Consider the following 15,951-nt stretch of genomic DNA (forward strand, 5'->3'; position numbering starts at 1 on the left):
GTATATTGTCGCATTTACGGTTGTTACTAACTTTGTATCTCCTTATTATTATTATTTTTTCATTTAAATTAATGTGTCTCGGCTGCAATGACCATTCACACAAACAATATTGTGTACAATAATTACAATAAGCACGTGCAACTAATTGCTACAGTTAATCTATAAGCTTAGAACCTATGACTAAATAATATAATATAAGTAAAGTACATGGAAAACAAGGGGTCATATTCTGTTGAACAATTAAATGTCTTTCAAGAAATCAATTAGGTTAAAGACTTGATCGCTTGAGTTTAAAACGTCTTTGATATTAGACTTAAGTTTATTAACTTAACACTCTGTGTTTTGCATACTGGGGCCACTCGATCAGGATGTGTTTTACAGTTAATGCACCTGAGCAGATTTGGCAATTGGGCTTCGGCTCGGACTTCATTAAGTATTCATGTGTGAATCGGGTATGTCCTATTCTTAATCTTTGGATGACATCTTTTTCGTTTCTAGAGATAGTTGGAAGTTCAAATTTTTCAACAGTCGCCGGATCTCATGTAATGCACTCTTGATTGTGTTCCAGTGGGTTTGCCAGGTATGATATTGTTGTTGCTTGACAATTTGCTTTAGGTCATTATGGATTTGAATATGTTGGGCTTTTGAGGATTGACTGTTTACATAAGAAGCTTGCTTGGCTGTTTGGTCTGCTTTTTCATTACCGGGGAAGCCGATATGGGATGATATCCAGATGATCGTGACATTTACAACTTGAAAAGCGAGTACACTGTAAGTCCTATGGATTTCTTGAACTAAGGGATGCTGAGAGTATAGACTTTTTATCGATTGTAGTGACGACAAGGAGTCTGTGCATATTGCTTGGTTTTTATCATCTGTTTTTAGTATTTTAAAAGCTTCTAGTATCGCATAAAGTTCTCCATTGTACACCCTGCATAAATTCGGTAAAAAAGATGATTTCATTATTTCATCATATGTGGTAATGGCACATCCAACGCCTGCTTCGCTTTTGGAGGCATCTGTATACAGAATTTTTTGGAATTGGTTCTTGTTTATGATTTCTTTGAAGTGTTGTCTTATGAAAAGGCTTGAGGTTTCATGGTTACTGTATTCTAATAAGGAAGTGATTGAATGTGGAATTGGTCTATTCCAAGACGGAGTATCCGGGATTGGAAAGGGATATGTTTTAGTAAGGTCGATGGTTTTTCTTAGAGTTAATTTCAGGATGTCTATTATTGATTGGATCCTTTGCGGGGTCTCCAGAGGTGATGTTGAAGTAATTAAATGGTAGACTGGATTGGATGGGTTTGCGGATACGGAAGCAAAGTAAGATTGAAGAAGATTGTAGCAAAATACTGGGGTGTGTAGGAGGAGAGAGGTATAAGAAGAGTGGTCTATATATATATATGGGATAAAATAGATAACAATTAAGTAAAGAAGTATGAAAAAAATATTTAACGGAATGTGGCTAGGCTCGCAATGTAGGCAAGAGAATGACCACTAGAAACTCAAGGATGGATACGGCCAATTTGCATGCCTTTTAAAGACAGTAAATCAGGAAAATATGTATGATGGATAGAAAAGAAGATATGAAAAATGAATAGATATAATGAAAATTAACAAAGAAAATAAATTGAGGACGCCAGAAGAGGGATAATACTCTAAAAAGAGTAACGGTCACTCTTCCAGGTATCGTATACTGCTAATATTAATTAAAGTTGATTTAATAAACAAAAATGCTGTAAATGTAAAAAGGTAAGGAAATATTAATAAAAATTATATGCAAAACAAATTCAAGTTTATTAAATATAACTTCTTAGATTTTGACAGTCTCTAAGTTACCAAAAAGTATATGAAATTTCACAATATAATTCTGATACAGAGTGTACAACCTACATCTAGGTTAAAAAACAACCTTAAACAAAATAATGCTAACGTTGGAAGAACGTATAGCCAAGTAAATATATCATACTAACCTACAATATGACCAACAATATTGTTAAACACCTCTAAATTCAAATATAAACCAAGTAATATATAAATGGAAACAAGCCAAGTTAAATAATTGAAACGGTCTATTATCCTGAAGGGATAATAACCAGAGTTAATAACACAAGATGAAATATAAAAAAATTAGTTAAGTAAACAAATAATGAAATAATTAAAGTTAATAATGAAATAAATGGTTAATACAAAAAAACAATGGAAGATAATCTCTGGGTAGAATTTGAGCTCAAACTTACCCATACCTTACACCAAGGGGAGTTATATTAATTAATATATATATATATATATATATATATATATATATATATATATATATATATATATATGTTATTGTGATATTTATAGTCTTGGTGCGCCAAGCAATAATTAGCTAATTAATTTTTTGATTAATTAAAATTATTCAAATGATATGATTATGACTCTATCACAATTTTTAATTCTTTTATCTCAGGGTTAAATTCGTGCTTCAATATCTATGCTATTACATGTGAAAGGTAAGGTCCAGAGAATACCGGAATAATAAAAAACACATATGATCTAACACTATATATTGAAATAAAAATAATGAAATAATTCACACTCAAAAGTTTTCAATAAACAAATCTCATATAATGATTCTCAAAATTTTTGTTCTACGTACGTGAACAATCAAAATTAATGGTACGAACAATATTAATTGAAATCTCAAAATTCCGAACTATTCTAACTCTCCTAATCAAAATGTTTGTTGGATATTATCCTATTTATCTGAATTATTTTAATGTTATTAAATTTTGAAATATTTTTAAACAAACCAATATTTTTCTCGATTTTACATATCATAACAAATCCCCGCCATTTGATCTGCCGAAAACTCTTTGTTAAATTTTAAAAATGACAAAAGTTTTCTAGGATCAAATTATTTCACTATGTTATTAAAATCTACTTATGATACTGACAAATGTCGTGAATGTTAAAATACCCCGTATATTGCCTGTCTTTATACGGGATTGGATATATTTTCGTTTTAAATTTTTCCAAGTATTTTCCCTTAAAAGAAAGTTCATAATTTTTAACCACTTGATTTACTTTATTAACAAAATCTCCATGGTTTCCTAAAATCTTCTCTATTTCCTTCTCCATGTTTTTTTCACAATTTATTTTTCTTTCATACACCTTTTGTTCACATGTGTTCACTGTCCATAATACTTCTTCACAAAATTCTGGATTCTCGTCCATCAGTGCCATTTTTTCTTCTGTTTTCTTTTTATCCTCTAATTCCCTTTGGTATTCCGAGCACCATGTTTCTATTCCTTTCACTTCTCTGATGATACCTTCTTTTTCTTCCTGCTTCCATTCTGTTTTATCGTCGGTTGCCAACAATTCTTCTGTACCTTCTATTTCCTGTTTTTCTCTGGTCTCCATCTTATTTTCCTGCTTTCTTTTCGAACTCTTCTTCTTTTTCTTCCTTCTCTTTTTCTTTTCTGTTAGATCTTGTTATTGTACTTTCGGTTTATCCTCTACAGTCATATCGATTTCTTTGCGTTTTTCCTGTGCATTGGTCCTTCCAGAATTTGTTTTCCTATCTGTTTGCTTTTCTTCTCCTGTGTTGTCTGGTTCTGCTCTGATTTCCAGTTTATTTTCCGAAAAATTTATGGTGATATCTTTTTTCCTCAATTCATCAATTCCCGCTATCATATCATGATTTAAATCTTCAATCACCACACATTTCATAATATGGAATTTGTTTCCCACTCTTATCTGTACTCCTAAGCCTTCGTTTACTGTCGTCAAATTTTTATTGTTTGCACCCACTAAATCAACCCTAGGAATCTTATACACAAATCTGTCTAAATTTAATTCTTTTACTAGTTTTTTATTGATTAGCGATATCTCCGATCCAGAATCAATCACAATTTTAATCGCTTTATGTTTTATAAATGCCTCTAAAAATATTAGATTAGAATTAGAAATTTGTCTGTCGTTTCCTATTGCTACATGATTCATCTCCCTTCTATTTTGTTGTTGGAAGCTCTGGTTATTTCTATCGTCCCTTTGTTCGTTCGTATTCCTATTCGGAGGATTTTGTGCATCTCTATTCCTGTTGTGATTTTCATTTGTTCTATTTTGTGTATCATTCCGGTTATCGTAATTTTGTTGTCTATTGTAATTATTGTAATTTCTCGGCCTATATTCGTTTGTTGATCTGGGATGTCGGTTTCTCTGGTCATAATTTGATGAATACCTTCTTTCCGGTCCATTATATTGGTCATGTTGTCTTCTATTTCTTATTTCTTTTCTTTTCGCTTTTTTTAATTGAAGAAATTGGCACAAACTATCAATATCTTGATAGTTTCTCAAAATCACGTGATCTTCCAACGTTTCCTCAAAATGTCTGCTGATCATTTCTACCAGCTGTTCGGTAGAATATTTGTATTCTAGATATTTTGAATTGTTATATATCTGCAAAGCATATCTTTCTTCAGATATTCCCATTTTTTCGTGATATTTTCCATTCTGTAGCTCTTGGTTGATTTCTCTCTGTTTATTTTTCCCCCAGAAATAGTTGAGAAATTTATTTTCAAAATCTGTCCAATTTTCAAACTCATCTTCCTTGCTTTCATACCATAACGCTGCTCCTTCTTTCAAATGGTTTCTAATTGTTTCTTTGCAATCGTCAAAATATCTAATATGTTGTAATTTGGTTTTCAAATTTTTAACAAACGGTACTGGGTGTGTTTTCCGAATATCCCCGCCAAACTGTATTTTTATGTCACCCGGACTTTGGATGAGTACTTCTCTCCTGTCTCCCATCTCTCGTTGTTTTCTGATATCCTCAATTTGTTTTTCTATTTCTTTCTTGTCTTCTTGTAGCGCCATTTCAAATTTTTCTTCCAACTGTTCTATTTCCTTTTTCTGGAAATTTCGTATCTCCTTCATTGTATCTTGGATATCTTTAATCTCTGTCTCTTGTTTTGCATTCTTTAGGGTTATTTCTTCTATCTGTTGTATTAGTTCTTTCTTTATCCCCTCAACACATCCTTTAATTTCCTGTTCATAGTTTTCCAAACGCTGCTCTATATTCCTGTTATTTAGTTCTATTGCTTGCCTTGTTTCCCGTTGGTTTTCTTCCATTGTTTGTTTTGTTTCATCCATTTTTTGTGATGTTTCTTGTTGATTTCTATACATTTTATCCATTTTCTTTGATGTTTCATTCATTGTTTGTGTCTGTATTTGCATCATTGCTAATAATTTTTCCAGCATTCCTGTTTCTTTTCTTTCCTCCATTATTGTGGCATTTCCTTCATTATCCGATCCTTCATCAATAATTGTTTCCTCTTCTATCTTATCCTCTTTCCTTTCTTGCGTTTTACTTTGACTCCTTGTGGTCGACATGTTGTTTCTTTTCGTTACTGTTTTTGTCCCCGCCAAATGTGAAATTTTACAACACTCTATATGTTTCAGAACACGACAATATTTCTCCCCAAATGTATTAAATTTTCACGACAAATATCAAATATGCAATCAGTAAAATTCAAATAATTCAAAATAAATATCAAATGTATGATTGGTAAAGAAAATAAAATCAAATAATTCAATAGCAGTAAATATCCACTAACTACGATCAATCAATAAATCAAATTTATATTCCCTGGAAAAATTGTCAAAATACTTTCAAATTCAAATTCCCTCAATGTTATATGTTTTTATCTCTGGATTACCTGTACTTATTCCAGATCTCTTTCCCTTCCTTCAAATGTAAAGCTGCGATATTTTCAAGCCCCACGTTTTGGAAGCCAGTTATTGCGATATTTATAGTCTTGGTGCGCCAAGCAATAATTAGCTAATTAATTTTTTGATTAATTAAAATTATTCAAATGATATGATTATGACTCTATCACAATTTTTAATTCTTTATCTCAGGGTTAAATTCGTGCTTCAATATCTATGCTATTACATGTGAAAGGTAAGGTCCAGAGAATACCGGAATAATAAAAAACACATATGATCTAACACTATATATTGAAATAAAAATAATGAAATAATTCACACTCAAAAGTTTTCAATAAACAAATCTCATATAATGATTCTCAAAATTTTTGTTCTACGTACGTGAACAATCAAAATTAATGGTACGAACAATATTAATTGAAATCTCAAAATTCCGAACTATTCTAACTCTCCTAATCAAAATGTTTGTTGGATATTATCCTACTTATCTGAATTATTTTAATGTTATTGAATTTTGAAATATTTTTAAACAAACCAATATTTTTCTCGATTTTACATATCATAACAATATATATATATATATATATATATATATATATATATATATATATATATATATATATATATATATATATATATATATATATATATATGTTATAAAAAAAAACTATAACTGGTGAAACAAGATATATATATATATATATATATATATATATATATATATATACATCATACTATCATTTTCGCATCGATACATTATGCTTTTACCATCAATTTAGCATCGTCTTGCAAAGTAGCATCTGTATATCGACGCTACTTCACAAGACCTTAATAACTTTTTTCCTGTACTTGTTACAAGAATTTTAACCATCTCATTGATTAGAGTGTTGATACCGTGTTGATATTTTAAAATATCCGCTTTCTCTTTTTATCCCTTACTGAGTTATACTAAGTTTATTCCAGAAAATGTTTGAGTCTAAAATGATGGTACAGTGAAAATATTATATATATTTAGTTCAGGGTTTTACCGTTTACTCGCTGCCATTATATACATGAAAATGTATATCCCACTTTTATTATCAATCATTTTAGCATCAGAAATTTGGCATCGCTGTTGAATATAATATTACCCACAATGAAATAGTAAATTTAAGAATATATATATATATATATATATATATATATATTGTTATGATGTGTTTTTTTTTTTGAATGATGAGCAATGAGTATTTTTAATAATATAATATATAGGGTTTTTATCGCGGTTCTCAAAGAATTAGTTTGTAAGTACTTTTTTAAATTATCTTTATTATAACTATTATGAAACACACATATATATCTAACCTAGCCAATATAAATTTAAAATAAACTATCTTTAAATTGATATTCTTATAAAACTAATTAAATTCTATAGACAATGTAAAATTTAAACAAACTATCTTCAAAATTGAAATTGTTATGACACTAACTAAATTATATTAACAAAATTTTGTACCTTTCTTTCACTGAATGCCTAAATGAACTGTTTTCTACTATATAGATTCTAATCACCACTGAATGTCTTCGTACTTCAGTTATCCTTGTTTTTTGTGAAATTACTTTTTCCAATTATCAGCTTCTACCAATTTAAGATATAGTTTTCTTCACCAGCATTTATACACCAACAAACAAACCAGCAAACACCATTTATATTTATTCTTCTTTTCAATATACCAATATCCAATTATTATAAGTTGATTTATACTAATCTCCAATCATAATATAATTTTAATTCCTTCCAATGTCCATCCAATATTCTTCTAATATACTTTTATAATCTTCAATAATTATTTGTGTATAATTATAAATGTGCATTAAATATAGGCATAATTTTTAATCTTCATTTAACTCACTATTTTAAACAATTTGACTATTTGTACTTGATTCACTGACTCCAACTAACTTTCATATTTCTTACTAAACTTTTCTGACTGACTTCTTGAAAATTCTCAACAGTCTACTAACTTTCATAATAAACTGGCCTGACTTCTGACTAAAAACTGCCATCTTGAATCCAAATCACGGGTATTTATATCTTTTTGGATATTCTAGAACCATCTGGTAAGAGATCATGTTCCAATTTCGTTCTATTTCTTCGATATGGATGTTCTCGAAAAAATATCTGTTCCATCCACCGACATAATCATTATTCCAGAATGTTCGACCGTAAACAATGGTCACACTCTGCACTCTGGAGAATTCGTTAATGTTCCATTGATAATTTTGTTGACATTTAGGCTTTTCAGATCAGAATAAACATTCAAATTAGTAACTAACACTCTAATTTAATAAAATACACATTTCAAACAATATATTATTATAACCCCACTTTATATTCGTAAATATTCTTAAACGTCACTTCAGAGTATGTATATCTGTCTATCACTCACTGTATAGTTGGTTGCCTATGCACATGGCTCACTTAAATATATTTACAACATTAAAATACAACTTTTTACAATTATTATATGCTAATTTATTAAAAATGCCCTCACATAAATATATTTTTATTAAATTCTCTAGTATATAACTTCTTAAAATAATCAAATACTTTTTTATATCTAATATTATGTAGTATATAACTTATAAATTATTTTCTATAAACCCCAATCGTCACAATACCCCAAAATAATATTTAAAATAAATAATTTACTTATTATTTTTTTAAATATTAATTTTCTCATACCTTATTAAATTTAATAAATCAAAATTTTTTTTTTATTTAAAATGTGTTAAATACATCCCTGTTCGCCGTCTATGTCAAAGCAGAGAACAACGGAGCACAGTTCGGCTATTCCTATTCTATGGTCAAACTGTCATGTCAAATGGAGCAATGGATGCGATATCAGAGAATAAAATATAACCTTAATTAAAAATATAATCGATATGGTGTTCTGTTTATTTATAGACAAAATCTAGGAATTATTTCCATTCAAAATAACTTTCATCAATATAAATTGGTAAGTTTTTCCACTTTATTATATTAGAAAGACATTTTTATAGCAATTATAGTATCAATTTTGTGTCTAACCCCAAATTATGAATTTTAGGGTACAAATTAATTTCCATATATACAAAATTCAACAAGTATGATGTCAAATTGATTCAAAATAATGAAATCTACCATCTATTTAACAAATCAAGTCTATTGAATAAAATGGATATATCAGTAAGCTGGTATTGTTGTTATTATTTGTGTTATACTTAGATCTGGTATCATCCTTTTATAATAATTAATTATTCCAATGAAACCTCTTAAATTTCTTAAATTGTGTGGTGTTTTATATTCCTGAATGACCTGTGTCCGTTCTGGATCCATTTCTATTCCCTTAGTATTAAGTTTATAACCTAGATTTATTACTTCTTTTTGAAAAAATGTACATTTTTCTTGATTTATTTTTAGTCCAACTTTGTCTAATCTATTGATTATAATTTTTAGGTGTTTCTCATGATCTTCAGCCGTTTTAGAAAAAATTAATATATCATCAATGTAGTGAATTACAAAATGTTCATATTGATCCAAAATATCATGAAGACATCTACATAGAGCACTGCAAGATGATTGAAGTCCAAATGGTACTACTTTGAATTGATATACTATTCCATCTATCTGAAATCCTGTATACTGTCTACTTTTTCTTTCTAGAGGTATTAACCAAAAACTATGCTGTAAATCGATTTTAGTGAAAAATGACATTCCTGTAATTCTTCCTAATATTCCATCTATACTCATTGGTGCTTCAAATTGCTTTTCAGTAATCTTGTTAATATTCCTTGCATCCAAGCATAACCTGATTTCACCTGATCTTTTTCGTACTACTACTATGGGGTTAATAAAACGTGTGTCTGCCTTCTCAATGATCCCATCTTCTAACATATTATTAATTGTTTTGTTTACTTCTTCTCTGTATTTATATGGTATTGGGTATGATTTTGTTTTAAAATCTTTTTCTTCTTTAACTTTTATACTATGGATATAATTTTGTGCAATTCTATTTTCTTTATTGACAAGTCCCCTGTGTTGCTGCAATATGGAAATGACTATTGATTTATATTCTTCAGGGCAATTTAAAACTTTCATTATATCTTCTTCTTTACAAATAAAATTATTCTTCATTATGTACTCATTATTCCTTGCTTCCAATTTTACGCACTCCGCCTCGTAGGCATCCATCTGCTTAAAATTTCCATTCCTTAAATATTCACTACAATAATTATTCTTTACATTCTTTTGGGACATTTCCCTATCATCAAAATACATTTCTTATTCATAAACATCATTATTTTCTTTTAATAATATCCTATCAACTCTTATTCCTTCTTCTACCTCATCTTTCTGCATAAATTTAATTATTTGCCCTTCCAAAGTTACCATTTTTTCTTCAAAATCTATCTTTACTTTCTTATTTTCCAATTCATCATTTCCCATTAATATATCAACACATAAATCCTTGACAATAAATCCTTGCATATTAATTTCTTTATTAAGAATATTAATTTTAAAATTGGCTAGTTTATCAATTTCACCCAACTTCTTATTATTTGCACCAATAATTTTAATTTTTGGAATCTTTATTATATCTGATAGTTTTAATGTATTAAAAATAAAATTCTCCGAGACTAATGTACTTTCTGAACCAGTATCTATCATAATTTTAATCATTTTATTTTTGGCCAAAGCATTTATATAAATTAAATTAATAGATTCAATAATTTTATCTTCATCTAAAGAAATAAATTCAGAAGGTTTTTCATAATAGCAATGGCCTAACTTGTAATTCAGAAAGTTTACTGCACAAAATTTTGATTATTAGAATTGTCAGATTGTATCTGACCACTTGGATCTGATGTACTATGTCTTTCCCTACTATGACTTCTACTCACTTTTTCCTGACTTGTACTACTTCGTTCCCTGTCTTCGCAGCTCCTATTCCTTCGAACACAATTTACCTGTCTGTTATAGTTAGGTAGCTCTGTATTTCTTCTATTGTTAAAATCTTGTCTATTATTATTAGTACTGTTATTAAAATGTTGTCTATTATAATTACTGTTATTATTATTAAAATTTTGTAAATTATTACCATATCTATTATATGATTGTCTATATTGTTGATTATCATTTTTATTATATTGAAAGTTATTATTGTTTTTTCTGTTGTTATTATTACTTGTCATATTGCCTCTTTGTATTCTTTGAATAAAATTAATAAAACTATCTATTGTTTGAATATTTTGTACAGTTACGGTTTGCACAACATCAGCATCAAAATGTCTAGATACATTTAAGACTGTTTCATCCTCTCTAAGTGGTGGTTCTAAATATTTTGCAACTGTTATCAATTTCAATGCATAATCTACCATATTTGATTTTAAATTTTGATTATACTTTGCAAAATATAGAATTTCTCTAAACTTGGCTTGCTCTAGTTCACCCCAATAATAATTTAAAAATTTATTTTCAAATGTTTGAAAATTATCTAAATCATTCTCAATACTAGCAAACCAAGTTGCTGCATTGTCATTTAATGTCATTCTAATATAATCTTTAATATCATTAATATTATTCACCAATCTTAATTTATGTTTTAAACTATTTATGTATACTCTAGGATGCAAATTTTTTATATTACCAGAGAATTTAATCCCAGTCTCATTTGTTAAATTTAAGTAAGGTCTCCCTATGTCTCTCATTTGTGAAATATCATCTATTCTCTGTTCCACATTTCTTATTTGATTACTATTTATTTGGATATTTTGTTGTATATCGTCTAATTTTTCTTCTGTGTTTCTCCTGTCTTCGTTAATTTTTACTTCTAAGTTACATTTCTGTAACTCTATTTTCTGTTCTATATCTATCTTATTATCTTGAATAATCCTCTTTACTTCTGTCCTCTCATTTTCTATCCTTTTCTTGTAGTCATTCCGTATAATTTTTATTTCATTTGCTACTTTTTTCTCTGCAGCTTCAAGTTTTTTATCCATTTGTTTTTCTATTTGCTTTACAATTTTATTATTATTATCTTCTATTTTCTTTTCTAATTTTCTATAATTCTCTTCCATTTTTTTCGTGTTCTCTTCCATTTTTTTCGTATTCTCTTCCATTTTCTTCGTATTCTCTTCCATTTTCTGTTCCATTTTTTTCATGTTTTCTTTAACTTCTTTTGAATTCTCTTCTATTGTCTTGTTCATCTGCATCATTAATGACATCAAAGCTGCCATATTGACATTTTCCTCTCTTTCTGGATTCATTTCTGCAGTATCTTGTGGAACTTGAACTAAACTCTCCTCTTGTATAGGTTGTGTTTCTACTTCCACATCTTCTTCATTCTTTTTGCTTCTTGTACCTTTCTTTCCTTGAGACATTTTGAGACTTTACTTGTTCAAATATAATTAAAAATAAAATCTATAATTTTTCCTTTCTACTGATAATTAATTTAATTATATGAGAGCACTTATCTTTCCAAACTAATTCTTTTAAATAGAGAGCCACCGCGTTGGGTGCCAATTTGTTATGATGTGTTTTTTTTTTTTTTGAATGATGAGCAATGAGTATTTTTAATAATATAATATATAGGGTTTTTATCGCGGTTCTCAAAGAATTAGTTTGTAAGTACTTTTTTAAATTATCTTTATTATAACTATTATGAAACACACATATATATCTAACCTAGCCAATATAAATTTAAAATAAACTATCTTTAAATTGATATTCTTATAAAACTAATTAAATTCTATAGACAATGTAAAATTTAAACAAACTATCTTCAAAATTGAAATTGTTATGACACTAACTAAATTATATTAACAAAATTTTGTACCTTTCTTTCACTGAATGCCTAAATGAACTGTTTTCTACTATATAGATTCTAATCACCACTGAATGTCTTCGTACTTCAGTTATCCTTGTTTTTTGTGAAATTACTTTTTCCAATTATCAGCTTCTACCAATTTAAGATATAGTTTTCTTCACCAGCATTTATACACCACCAAACAAACCAGCAAACACCATTTATATTTATTCTTCTTTTCAATATACCAATATCCAATTATTATAAGTTGATTTATACTAATCTCCAATCATAATATAATTTTAATTCCTTCCAATGTCCATCCAATATTCTTCTAATATACTTTTATAATCTTCAATAATTATTTGTGTATAATTATAAATGTGCATTAAATATAGGCATAATTTTTAATCTTCATTTAACTCACTATTTTAAACAATTTGACTATTTGTACTTGATTCACTGACTCCAACTAACTTTCATATTTCTTACTAAACTTTTCTGACTGACTTCTTGAAAATTCTCAACAGTCTACTAACTTTCATAATAAACTGGCCTGACTTCTGACTAAAAACTGCCATCTTGAATCCAAATCACGGGTATTTATATCTTTTTGGATATTCTAGAACCATCTGGTAAGAGATCATGTTCCAATTTCGTTCTATTTCTTCGATATGAATGTTCTCGAAAAAATATCTGTTCCATCCACCGACATAATCATTATTCCAGAATGTTCGACCGTAAACAATGGTCACACTCTATACTCTGGAGAATTCGTTAATGTTCCATTGATAATTTTGTTGACATTTAGGCTTTTCAGATCAGAATAAACATTCAAATTAGTAACTAACACTCTAATTTAATAAAATACACATTTCAAACAATATATTATTATAACCCCACTTTATATTCGTAAATATTCTTAAACGTCACTTCAGAGTATGTATATCTGTCTATCACTCACTGTATAGTTGGTTGCCTATGCACATGGCTCACTTAAATATATTTACAACATTAAAATACAACTTTTTACAATTATTATATGCTAATTTATTAAAAATGCCCTCACATAAATATATTTTTATTAAATTCTCTAGTATATAACTTATAAATTATTTTCTATAAACCCCAATCGTCACAATATATATATATATATATATATATATATATATATATATATATATATATATATATATATATATATATATATATATATATATATATTCTTTTCATCCACAAATCATTCTGGCATTATGGTTGGATAAAAGTAACGGGATATGATATATTGCAACTACCTATGGTATCTTCGCTCCAATTGGTCCAGTCGCGACGTACAGCCCCTCAAATGATAGGATTTAACCAATAAAATACAATAAGACAGAAAAATCAAATATAGCAGCATGTCAAAAAGGCCTTAATTATATATCTTCGTTTCTATAAGTCCAATCGTGACGTACAGTATCTCAAATGACTGGATTTAACGAATTGAAAACAATGAAATAAAAAAATTAAATACAGCAACATGTCAAAAGGGCCGTAGTCACGTATCTTCGATCCTATTAGTCCAATCGTGACGTAGAGTACCTCTAATGATAGGATTTAACATAGAGAATACAATGGGATACAAAAATCAAATACAGAACAATGTCAAAAGGGCCTTAGTTGTGTATCTTTAGTTCTATTAGTCCAATCGTGACGTACAGTACCTCAAATGAAAGGATTTAACAAATAAAATACAATGAGGTATAAAAATTAAATAAAGTAGCATGTCAAAATGGCATTAGTTATGTATCTTCGGTCCTATTAGTCCAATCGTGACGTACGATACCTCAAATGATAGAATTTAACTAATAAAATACAATGAGATAGAAATCAAATACAGCAAAATATTAAAAGGGCCTTAGTTACGTATCTTCGTTTTTATTAGATCAATCGTGACGTACAGTACCTCAAATGATAGGATTTAACCAATCGAATACAATAAGATAGAAAAATAAAATACATCAGCTTATCAAAAGGGCCTTAGTTATGTATCTGCGGTCCTATTAGTCCAATCGTGACGTACAGTACCTCAAATGGTAACATTTAACCAATAGAATACTACGACGTAGAAATCAAATACATCAACACGTCAAAAGGACCTTAGGTATATATCTTTGCTCCTATATATGTTATGTCAAAAGAGCCTTAGTTGCGTATCTCGGGTCCTATAGGTCTAATTAGGATATATGGAGCCTAAAATAATAGGATTTAACGAAGATAATACGATAGTGGAGAGAAATTCAACATAGCTGCATCTAATAATACCTTAAACTGGCAGCAATAAGACGAATTTACGCACAGAGGTATGTGGCATATTACGTGACAGGATTTAGCGAATACCATACGATTACGTCATACATCTCTTTGCATACGTCCACTTTTAGTTAACTACTTAGTATGTATTTAGTACCTAGCTTTACGGTGTTGAGGCATGGACTCTTAAACAGAAGAATGTTACAAATCTTGAAAGCTTTGAGATGTGGTGCTACTGCCGTATACTAAAAATAAGTTGAGTGGATAAAATTACAAATGAAGGGGTAATACGTAGAATACATAATGATCCAGAAGTTATACTGAATATAAAAAAGAGAAAACTTAAACACTTTGGCCATGATGAGTTAGTGATGAGTGAATTATTCAAAACAGCAGTAAATAAAATTAGAATCGCCCTAATGATATCCAATCTCCGATAGGAGAGGCACTCAAAGAAGAAAATATGAAAGACTCGAAAAATCTCCAACGTTCACTGTTAAACATATTCCTCCCGTTCACTGCACACATTTACTGCTCCTTGACGCTGTGACGAGAATGAGATAGGATTTAACAAATAAAATGACATAAAACTAAACAAGACAGTGTGTCAAACGTGGAAAGCGTCGTAGAACGTGAAATAGCGTCAAATTATATGATGGCCATAGACGTTTCTTTAATACCCAGCAAACGACTCGCTTTGTAAAGTTACATAGGCGGGATCTGTGCGAGAAAAAGTCAATTATTCGTTTTATAATCCAAAGGGGACCATAAAATATTTAACGTTAAAATGTGACATAATGTAACGTTATGACAAATCTTTTTTCTCCCGCACGGGTGCATGCCTGTGTACCTATGCAAGGGGAGTCGTGCATAACCTTTAAGTTGATCGTAATACATAACTGCAACAACAAGTATGTTGACGGTTTGGGTTAGTATATACAGTGCATTCCGTACGTTTTTTAAACATGATTAGGAAATTGTTGACTGGAGGCTATTAAAGAAGTTCTTAAAATTTTTGCGGGTCACCCCCTTTTCTGTAAATGGAGTGAATATTGTTATCCGTTTAATTTTTTCCCCAGTTGAATAATTCCTGCTGGTATTTGGTCTAAGC

This window comes from Diabrotica undecimpunctata, chromosome 11 (assembly GCF_040954645.1).
Source record: "Diabrotica undecimpunctata isolate CICGRU chromosome 11, icDiaUnde3, whole genome shotgun sequence".
Taxonomy (NCBI): Eukaryota; Metazoa; Arthropoda; class Insecta; order Coleoptera; family Chrysomelidae; genus Diabrotica; species Diabrotica undecimpunctata.